We start from the raw sequence: 8740 nt of genomic DNA, 5'->3' as shown, positions 1-8740 counted from the left end.
ATAATGTCAGTTTAAAAAAGGTTTCTTAACTGACTTTTCTTTTCTTATTAAAATGACTGAAGTTCTGTTACATGCTTGCAGGTCATAGGTATTTCTCCCTTTATGAATTAAAAACTGCTTTAAATTTTGAAGCAAAATACTTTGGGGAGGTAAAGTGGACTTGTATAATAAGCTGTATGCCTCTGTAATAATCCCTTTATTCAACATAAAACTATCAGATCTTCAGAGTTACCACAATATAGAGCAAATCTAAGACTGTAACAAGGGTAGAGACAGTGAGTAAATATTCCAAAGAAATGAATGAATCACGTGTGATGGTCATGCCCTTATTTTAGAACTCAGAAGACAGAGACAGGGGGAAGGCCATGAGTCTGAGGGCCAAATAGACTTGCCTAGTGAGTTCCAGGTCAATCTGCTCTACAGAGAGAGACTTTGTCTCAAAAACATAACATAAAAATGGGAAAAAGCAACCCATGAAATTTGAATGGACAAAGAATTCTAACTCAAACTATTTCTTAGACACACTATTTTCCATATTCTATGAAGATAAGCTATTATTTCCTGCTACAATTGTTGGAAATAAAAATGTTTCAGGTTAGTAGAATGCTTATAAGATGGAACATTCCCCTATTTTCGCAATGAAGACCTGCTTGGAATATGGAAATTTCTCATTAAGGAAGGGACTGGGCGTGGGCATGGCTGAGCCAGTAAGGTGCCTGCCACACAAGCATGAAGACCTGAGTTCACATCCCAGCACTTTTGTCAAGCAAACAAAAACCCTACAACTGGGCACAGTAGTAATTTTACCACCTGGAAGGCAGACAAAGGAGAATCTCTTGGGGCTTGCTGGCCAGCCAGGCTAGGCACATGGATGAGGGGCCTGAGAAACCCTGTCTCCAAAACTAAGGTGAAGAAAGGCTGAGAAAAACATTTAGTATTGATCTCAGGCTCCCACATGTATGTGGGCACGCACACATTCACACACACAGTGGGGGAGGTCTAATAAGATCAGTTTGAAGCACATTTGTTAAGATAACCATACAGAGAATCTCAGATCATGGGGTCCTGTAGTGTAAGCCCAAAGCCAGGGTTGGATGCACAGTAATTAACCACATCAACTGCTGAAATGGTAGTTTCATAAGCAACCCTCCAGCTTTCTCAGAGGATATGTTTTTAGTTTTTTTTTTTTTTCTCTTTTGGGGCCCACAACCCAGCTCCCAAATAAACACATGGAGACAGCTCCCAAATAAATACATGGAAACTTATTCTTATAAATGCCAGGCCCCTGGGCTTTTTACAATATATATATATATATATATATATATATATATATATATATATATATATTTACTTCTTACTCTATGGCTGGCCCCTGTCGCTCTCCTCTCCTTCTCCCTTTCTTGCTCCCCTCTCCTTGTTCTTCTATTTATTCTCTCTGTCTGGAAGCCCTGCCTATCCCTCTCTCCTGCCTAGCTGTTGGTCGTTCAGCTCTTCATTAGACCAATCAGGTGTTTTAGACAGGCAAAGTGACACAGTGTCACAGAATTAAACAAATGCAATATAAAAGAATGCAACACATCTTTGCATCATTAAAAAAATGTTTTAGAGTATAAGTGAATGCAACATATCTTCAACTAATATTCCACAACATGTTTTCATTCTTTAGATCTGGTATGATCACCAGGTAATATAATATACAGAACCTAGAAATTCAGTTTGAAGTTTTGCTAATTATTTATTCATATTCATGAGTCATTGAGAATATTTTCATCAGTCTAGAAAGTTCCTTTGTGTCCTTCTCCAGTTAACTATCCCTCCTTGAAACCCAGAGGCCCCAAGCTCTGACTTTTGTCATCACAGATAACTTTTACTCTTTGATGACTTCATCTAAATAAAAGTAACAGTGTGCATTTTTTTTGAATAGAGACTATTTTACTAAGCATAAAACATTTTAAATTTGTTTATGTTACTGAGTGGTGTCATTCCTTTCACCACTGAATGAAATTTTACTGTGTGGATATTCTGTGATTTGTCTATGCATTTCCTGTTGATGGACTGGCAGGTGTTTTCAGCTTGAGGCTATTATGAACGAGGTGTTATGAATAGAGCTACACCCGTCTTTCTGTGGACATAAGTGTTCACTTCTTTTACATACATCTCTGAGTGGAACTGAGGCACTATGGGAAAAAATAACTATCTGTTTTAGAAACAAAATGACTCTGTGCCAAGCTGGTTATAACATTTTGTATTCTCACTAGCAATTTGGAATTTCTGTTGTAAGCTTTTTGCTCTATTCATGGACACAGTTCTTGTTTGAGAGTGAGTGTGTTCTTTAATGGAAATGCATCTTTTAAGGAGTTTTGGCAGTCTTAAAAGCCAATCACCACTGGTAGAACCAACCTTCTATTAGCTCAGAAATGTCCCTTATGCCCCATTGAGTTAGTTATCTCCTTGGAGATGTAACTACTTTCTGACTTAGTTGCTCATAGGATTTTTTCTATTCTCAAGAAAATCAATGAATGGAATCAAAGAGTGTTAGTTATTTCTGCAAAACCAATTGACACAAACTTGGTTCCGAGCAACAGCCACTGGTGATTGTTTCCATAAGTTAGAAGCCAGGGAGAGGATAGCTGAACATGGTTAAAATCAAGGTACTAGGCTAACTGGAGGCCCCAGTGGGGACAGGGTTTTCTTCCAAGTCTGGCTGTTGACAGAATCTCTTTCTATCCTACATTTTCCACTTGGTCCCCTCCCAACTCAGGTCAGACTGAGTTCTTCTGAAGCCTGGAACCCCTGAGACTTCCTAGTAACCTCTGATTTAAGAGTGCCTATGATTAATGAGGCCTATGATTAATCCAGAATTACTAACTTATGATTAACCTTAATGACGATTATGAAGGCCCTCCAGCATGCTTGCAGGTGTTCTACACAGGAGCTGTCACGGGGCCAGTTTAGAAACCCAAAATGAGAGATGTTTCTTGTTCACTTGCTGCAATCAGACTGCTGTCTGCAAGGTTCAAGCTTATGTCTGCAATTATTTGTGGTTTTAAACTTTTTTTTGGAGAAGTGTCCCACTCCATGAACATATCATAGTTTGTTTATCTGCTTTTCTACTGGACTGACAAGTTTTTTCCTAGTTTTTGGCCAATGTGAATAAGAATCCTGAGAATATACTTTTTTCCAGATCTTTTGATCACACGTGTTTACATTTCTCTTGGTAAATACCTAGGAATGTAACTGCTCAGTCAGAAGGGATGTAAATGTTTAATTGTATAAGGAACTTCCAAACATTCCTCCAAAAGGCTTGCTCATTCCTGACTCTTGCTCATCTAACAGCGTATAGGAGATGTTTCTCTGCAATTGTCAGTTGTGCTGATACTTCTTCCCTCTTCCCTATTCCTCTTTTCCTTCTTCTTCCTCATTATTCCAGATAATGGGACTTTATGTCACACTATGATTTTTAATTCCCATTTCCTACATGACTAGTGAAATTCATCTAATTTTGTGTGGCTGTCCATGTATCTTCTTGTATGAATTTTCCAAGGACTTTTTTTTTTTGAAATTCACTTTAAAGCCCAGTATATTTAGCTATTAATTTATAGATATCAGGATTCAAGTTATTTGTCAAACACACACACACACACACACACACACACACACACACACACACACACATATTGCAAATAAATATTTTCTCCTGCTTGTGACTTCTCAGTTTCTCTTGAATTGGACATTAGCTTGAAGTACAGTTTTTTCTTGCCTAATATACTTAGTGTTTCTGGAGTCCTAAAATAACTTTGTCTATTTCTGTAGAGTCTGTATCAATTACTCTTGAAGATATGGTGCATCTCAAATGAATTTCTCTGTTGGTTTCTATGGGGGTTGAAGTTCATCTTCAATAGGGAGATCTATTTTTTTCTAGCACCACTTATTATGTTTTCTGAAAAGAGCAACACCTCCTTCCTTCAGGAAAATGGCAATCAGTCTACCACAAGATCCAGCTATTCCATTCTTAGACATATATCCAAAAAATGCACATTCATCCAACAAGGACATCTGATCAACCATGTTCATAGCAGCATTATTTGTAATAGCCAGAACCTGAAAGCAACCTAGATGACCCTCAACTGAAGAATGGATAAAGAAAATGTGGTACATTTACACAATGGAGTACTACTCATCAGGAAAAAACAATGGAATTTGAAATTCCTAGGAAAATGGATGGAATTAGAAGAAACCATCCTGATGGAGATAACCCAGTCACAAAAAGACAAAAAAGGTATGTATGTACTCGTATATGAATTTTAGACATAGAGCAAAGGATTACCAGCCTACAGTCCACACCACCAGAGAAGCTAGGAAACAAGGAGGAGTCTTAGAGAGAGACATGCATGGTCCCCCATAGAAGGGGAAAGGGACAAGATCTTCTGAGCTAATTGGGAGTATGGGGGGAGGGAGAGGGAGCTAGAAGGAAGAGAGGGGGAGAAGAGGAGTAGAGAGGAGGACATAAGAGAGCAGGAAGATTTAGCCAGAGGAAGAATAGAGGAGAGCAAGAAAAGAGATACCACAATATAGGGAGCCATTATAGGTTTAAAGAGAATTCTGGCACTAGGGAAATGTCCAGAGATCTACACATTTGACCCCAACTAACAATCTAATCAGTAGTTGAGAGGCTACCTTAAATGCCCTTCTCTGATAATGTGATTGATGACTACCTTATATGCCATCCTAGAGCCTTCATCCAGTTGCTGATAGAAGCAGAGGCAGACACCCACAGCTAAACACTGAACTGAACTCTGGAATCCAGTTGCAGAGAGGGAGGAGCGATGAGCAAAGGGGTCAGGACCAGACTGGAAAAACCCACAGAGACAGATGACCTGAACAAGGGATTGCTCATGGACCCCAGACTGATATCTGAGAAACCAGCATAGGACTGTTCTAGACCTGAACAAGGATGTCAGTTTGGAGGTCTGGGCAATCTATGGGGCCTCTGGTAGTGGAACAGTATTTATCCCTAGTACATGAATGGACTTTGGAGCCCATTCCACATAGAGGGATTCTCTCTCAGCCTAGACACTCGGATAGGGTCTAGTCCCTGCTCCAAATGATATGACACACTTTGAAGATTCCCCCATGGAAGGCATCACCTTCCCTGGGAAGCAGAAAGAGGTTTGGATGCGGGGGAGGAGGGCGGAAGAGGGAACTGGCATTGTCATGTAAAAGAAGCTTGTTTCTAATAAAAAAAGAGCAACACCTCCAACATCATTTATTAAAAGTTTCTTTTTCTACTTTGATTAGATTCATTTTTCAGAGATTATCTGACTCTGTGTGTATGTGATATATATATATATATATATATATATTATATATATATATATATATGGATTTTCCACACAGATGATCCTGCTTTAAATGCCCAAAGACAGTTTTCCTTCTTCTTTTCAAAGAATGTCTCTCAGGAGTTCTTATAGCATACATACTCTTATGGAGGTAGGGGCCTAGTGAGTCTAGTCAGTTTCAGGGACTTCCTGAAGCCTTTGAATTGTTTACTTCCTGAGTTTAAGGAGCCTCTCTGCAAGCTGGGATGTTTTGTCTTGGGGAACTGCTGCATAAAAGCATCTTGAGGAAATTGAACTATGTATATAATTTTTATTTCCTGGCATATTTCCACTTCTGATGCAGTTTAATTACTTTGTGGTATTAGTTCCTTCAGTAGAAATTCCCTTTCTTCATAGTTGCCTTTACTATATAGTACAGGGTTACATGCAAAAATTTTTTCTGTTTTTACTTATCTAAAAATGTCTTTGTGTAGAAGCTGGGGAGACTGCTCTGTCAGTAAAAAGCTTGCTATGCCTGGATGAAAACCAGAGTTGGATCCCCAGTGCCTACACAAAAAACAGCCTGGCTGTGCCTGATCTCTGTTCTGGAGAGGTAGAAAAGTTAGTCCTGAAGCTTAGTGGCCAGCCAATCAGACCAAAGCAGTGAGTTCCAAGTTTAGTGAAGAAGCCTTGTCTCAGAAACATAAGGTGGACAGTGATGGAGAAAGACATCCAGTGTTGACATATAGCTACCATGTGTACATGTACCTTTGCTTACATGCTCATCTGCACGCGCGCACACACACACACACACACACACACACACACACACACACACACACACACACACACACTATTGTTTGACAAAACATTTTGTAGGGAAACACAACACACACATTTACTCATCCCAGATTGGGAGCCAATAACAGACCATAATACAGATACCACCAAAGTCCCACTTGGTGAACCATGAGTTTTATTGGGGTATCTTAGAGGAATAAGGGTGAGGGGTTACATACAGAATTAGACCCAACTCAAAGGCAGCTGCATCACCAAAGCCCTCCCCCCCCAGCATGGGGGACGGTTCACAAAGCTGGGAACCTGGAGCACACTGCACAGCCTGCAGGCAGCTCCACAGGTTGCAGAGTGTCCTTCCTTCCTAAGTGATTCCCTTGATTTACACCAGCGGTTCTCAAGTTTCCTAATGCTGGGACCTTTTAATATGGTTCCTCACAGGTGATGACCCCAACCATAAAATTGTTTTCATTGCTACTTCATAACTGTAATTTTGATACTGTTATGAGTCATAATATAAATATCTGTTTTCCGATGGTCTTAGATGACTCCTGTGAAAGGGTCATTTGACCCCCAGGTTAGGCACTGCTGGTCTAAACCTTCTACAGCCATCTGGGTTGGTTTCTTTGTCTTCCAGGCAGTTGATCTGGTCTCAGAGTCCCTTTCCCAGCTTGTCTGGTATGGGAGTGACTCTCATTACTTATTCTGGAAGGGAAGGGCCTAGTGGATCTGGTCAGTTTCATGGGCTTTCTGAACCTGTTTTGAGTTATTTATCTGCTGGATTAAGGAATTTCCCTGGGAGTTGGAATGTTTCAATCTCAGAGGAAAAATGCTATAACACACACACACATACACCCACCCCCCCCACACACCCCCCCCCACACACACACACTCTATCTTGGTCTTGCTTTTCCGATTTTGAAGAACTATTGGGTAAAAAGGCTGAGCTCACGTCTAGGTTTTGAAAACCAACCAATCCCTGAGCTTGAAAACCCACCAATCCAATTCCTGAACTCGAAAGCCCATCAATCTTTGGACTTGCTCCAAGTTCAGGACTTGAAATCCCATGAATCCCTACCCTGGAAATCTCCACTCTGGAAAACTCAACCCTCAAGAAACTTTTACTTTTCTGATTTTACTTGCAGAAATTTTATTTCCTTAGAATTTTCATTTCCTGTAGAAATATCCTATTCTGTTATCCATGAATACATTTACAGCTTTAAATATATATATATTTTTTAAATTTTATTTTATTAGTTCTAGTTAGGGAACAAGCTTATTTCAAGTCCCTTCTCCCTCTCCCTCCTCTCAACCCCAAACTTCCTCCCCCACCCCCAGCCCACCCCCCACCCCATCCACCCACCACTCCCCAGGCAGGGTAGGGCCCTCAACGGGGGCTCTGCAAAGTCCACCAAGTCTTCCTATGCTGATCCTGGGCCCTTCCCCATGTGTCCAGGGCCAGAGTGTAAGGCTTCGTATGGGATGGGCTCTCAAAGTCCCTTCTTGCACCAGGGAAAAATACTAATCCACCACCAGAGGCTCCCTGATGTACAGAGGCCTCCTTATTGACATCCATGTTCAGGGGTCTGGATCAGTCTTGTACAGGCCTCCTGGACAGCATCTGGGGTCGATGTGCTCTCCCTTGTTCAGGCCAACAGTTCCTGTGGGTTTCTCCATCCTAGTACAGACCCCTTCGTTCTTCATTCCTCCCTCTCTTCAACTAAATTCCCGATTTCGGCTCATTGTATATCTGTGGATGTCTGTCTCTGTTTCCATCAGCCACTGGGTGAGGGCTCTAGGATGGCATAAAGAGAAGTCATCAATCTCATTTTAGGGGGAGGGTTTTTAGGTTATCCTCTCCACCATTGCCTGGATTGTCAGATCGTGTCATCCTTGTAGGTCTCTGGAGATCTCCCTGGTTCCTGATCCCTTCTCGGGCCTACAGTGGCTCCCTCTGATATCGTATCTCTCATCTTGCTCTCTTTCCTCTATTCTTCCCCCAACTCAATGTTTCTGCCCCTCCATTTCCTCTCCTCTTCTCCTCTTCTCTTGCTCTTATTGTAGCATCTTCCCCCCCCTCTTGCCCCCAATTAGTTCGGGAGTTCATGCCACTTCCATTCCTGGGGACCATTTAACCCTTAGAGTCCTTCATGTTTCCTAGTTTCTTTGGTGAAGAGCATTATATACTGGTAGTCTTTTGTTCTATGTCTAAAATTCATATATCAGTGAGTACATACCTTGTTTGTCTTTTTGTGACTGGGTTACCTCACTCAGGATGGTTTCCTCTAGTTCCATCCATTTGCCTGCGAATTTCAAGATTCCATTGCTTTTTTCTGCTGAGTAGTACTCCATTGTATAGATGTACCACATTTTCTCAATCCATTCTTCAGTAGAGGGGCATCTAGGTTGTTTCCAGGTTCTGGCTATTACAAACAATGCTGCTATGAACATGGTTGAACATATGTCCTTGTTGTAAGTACATGCCCTATTTGGGTATATACCCAAGAGAGGAATGGCTGGATCTTGAGGTACACTGATTCCCATTTTTCTGAGCAACCGCCATACTGATTTCCAGAGTGGTCTTACAAGATCGCACTCCCACCAGCAATGGAGGAGTGTTCCTTTTT

Source organism: Cricetulus griseus (assembly GCF_003668045.3).
Source record: "Cricetulus griseus strain 17A/GY chromosome 1 unlocalized genomic scaffold, alternate assembly CriGri-PICRH-1.0 chr1_1, whole genome shotgun sequence".
NCBI lineage: Eukaryota > Metazoa > Chordata > Mammalia > Rodentia > Cricetidae > Cricetulus > Cricetulus griseus.
This window is presented reverse-complemented; position numbering follows the sequence as displayed.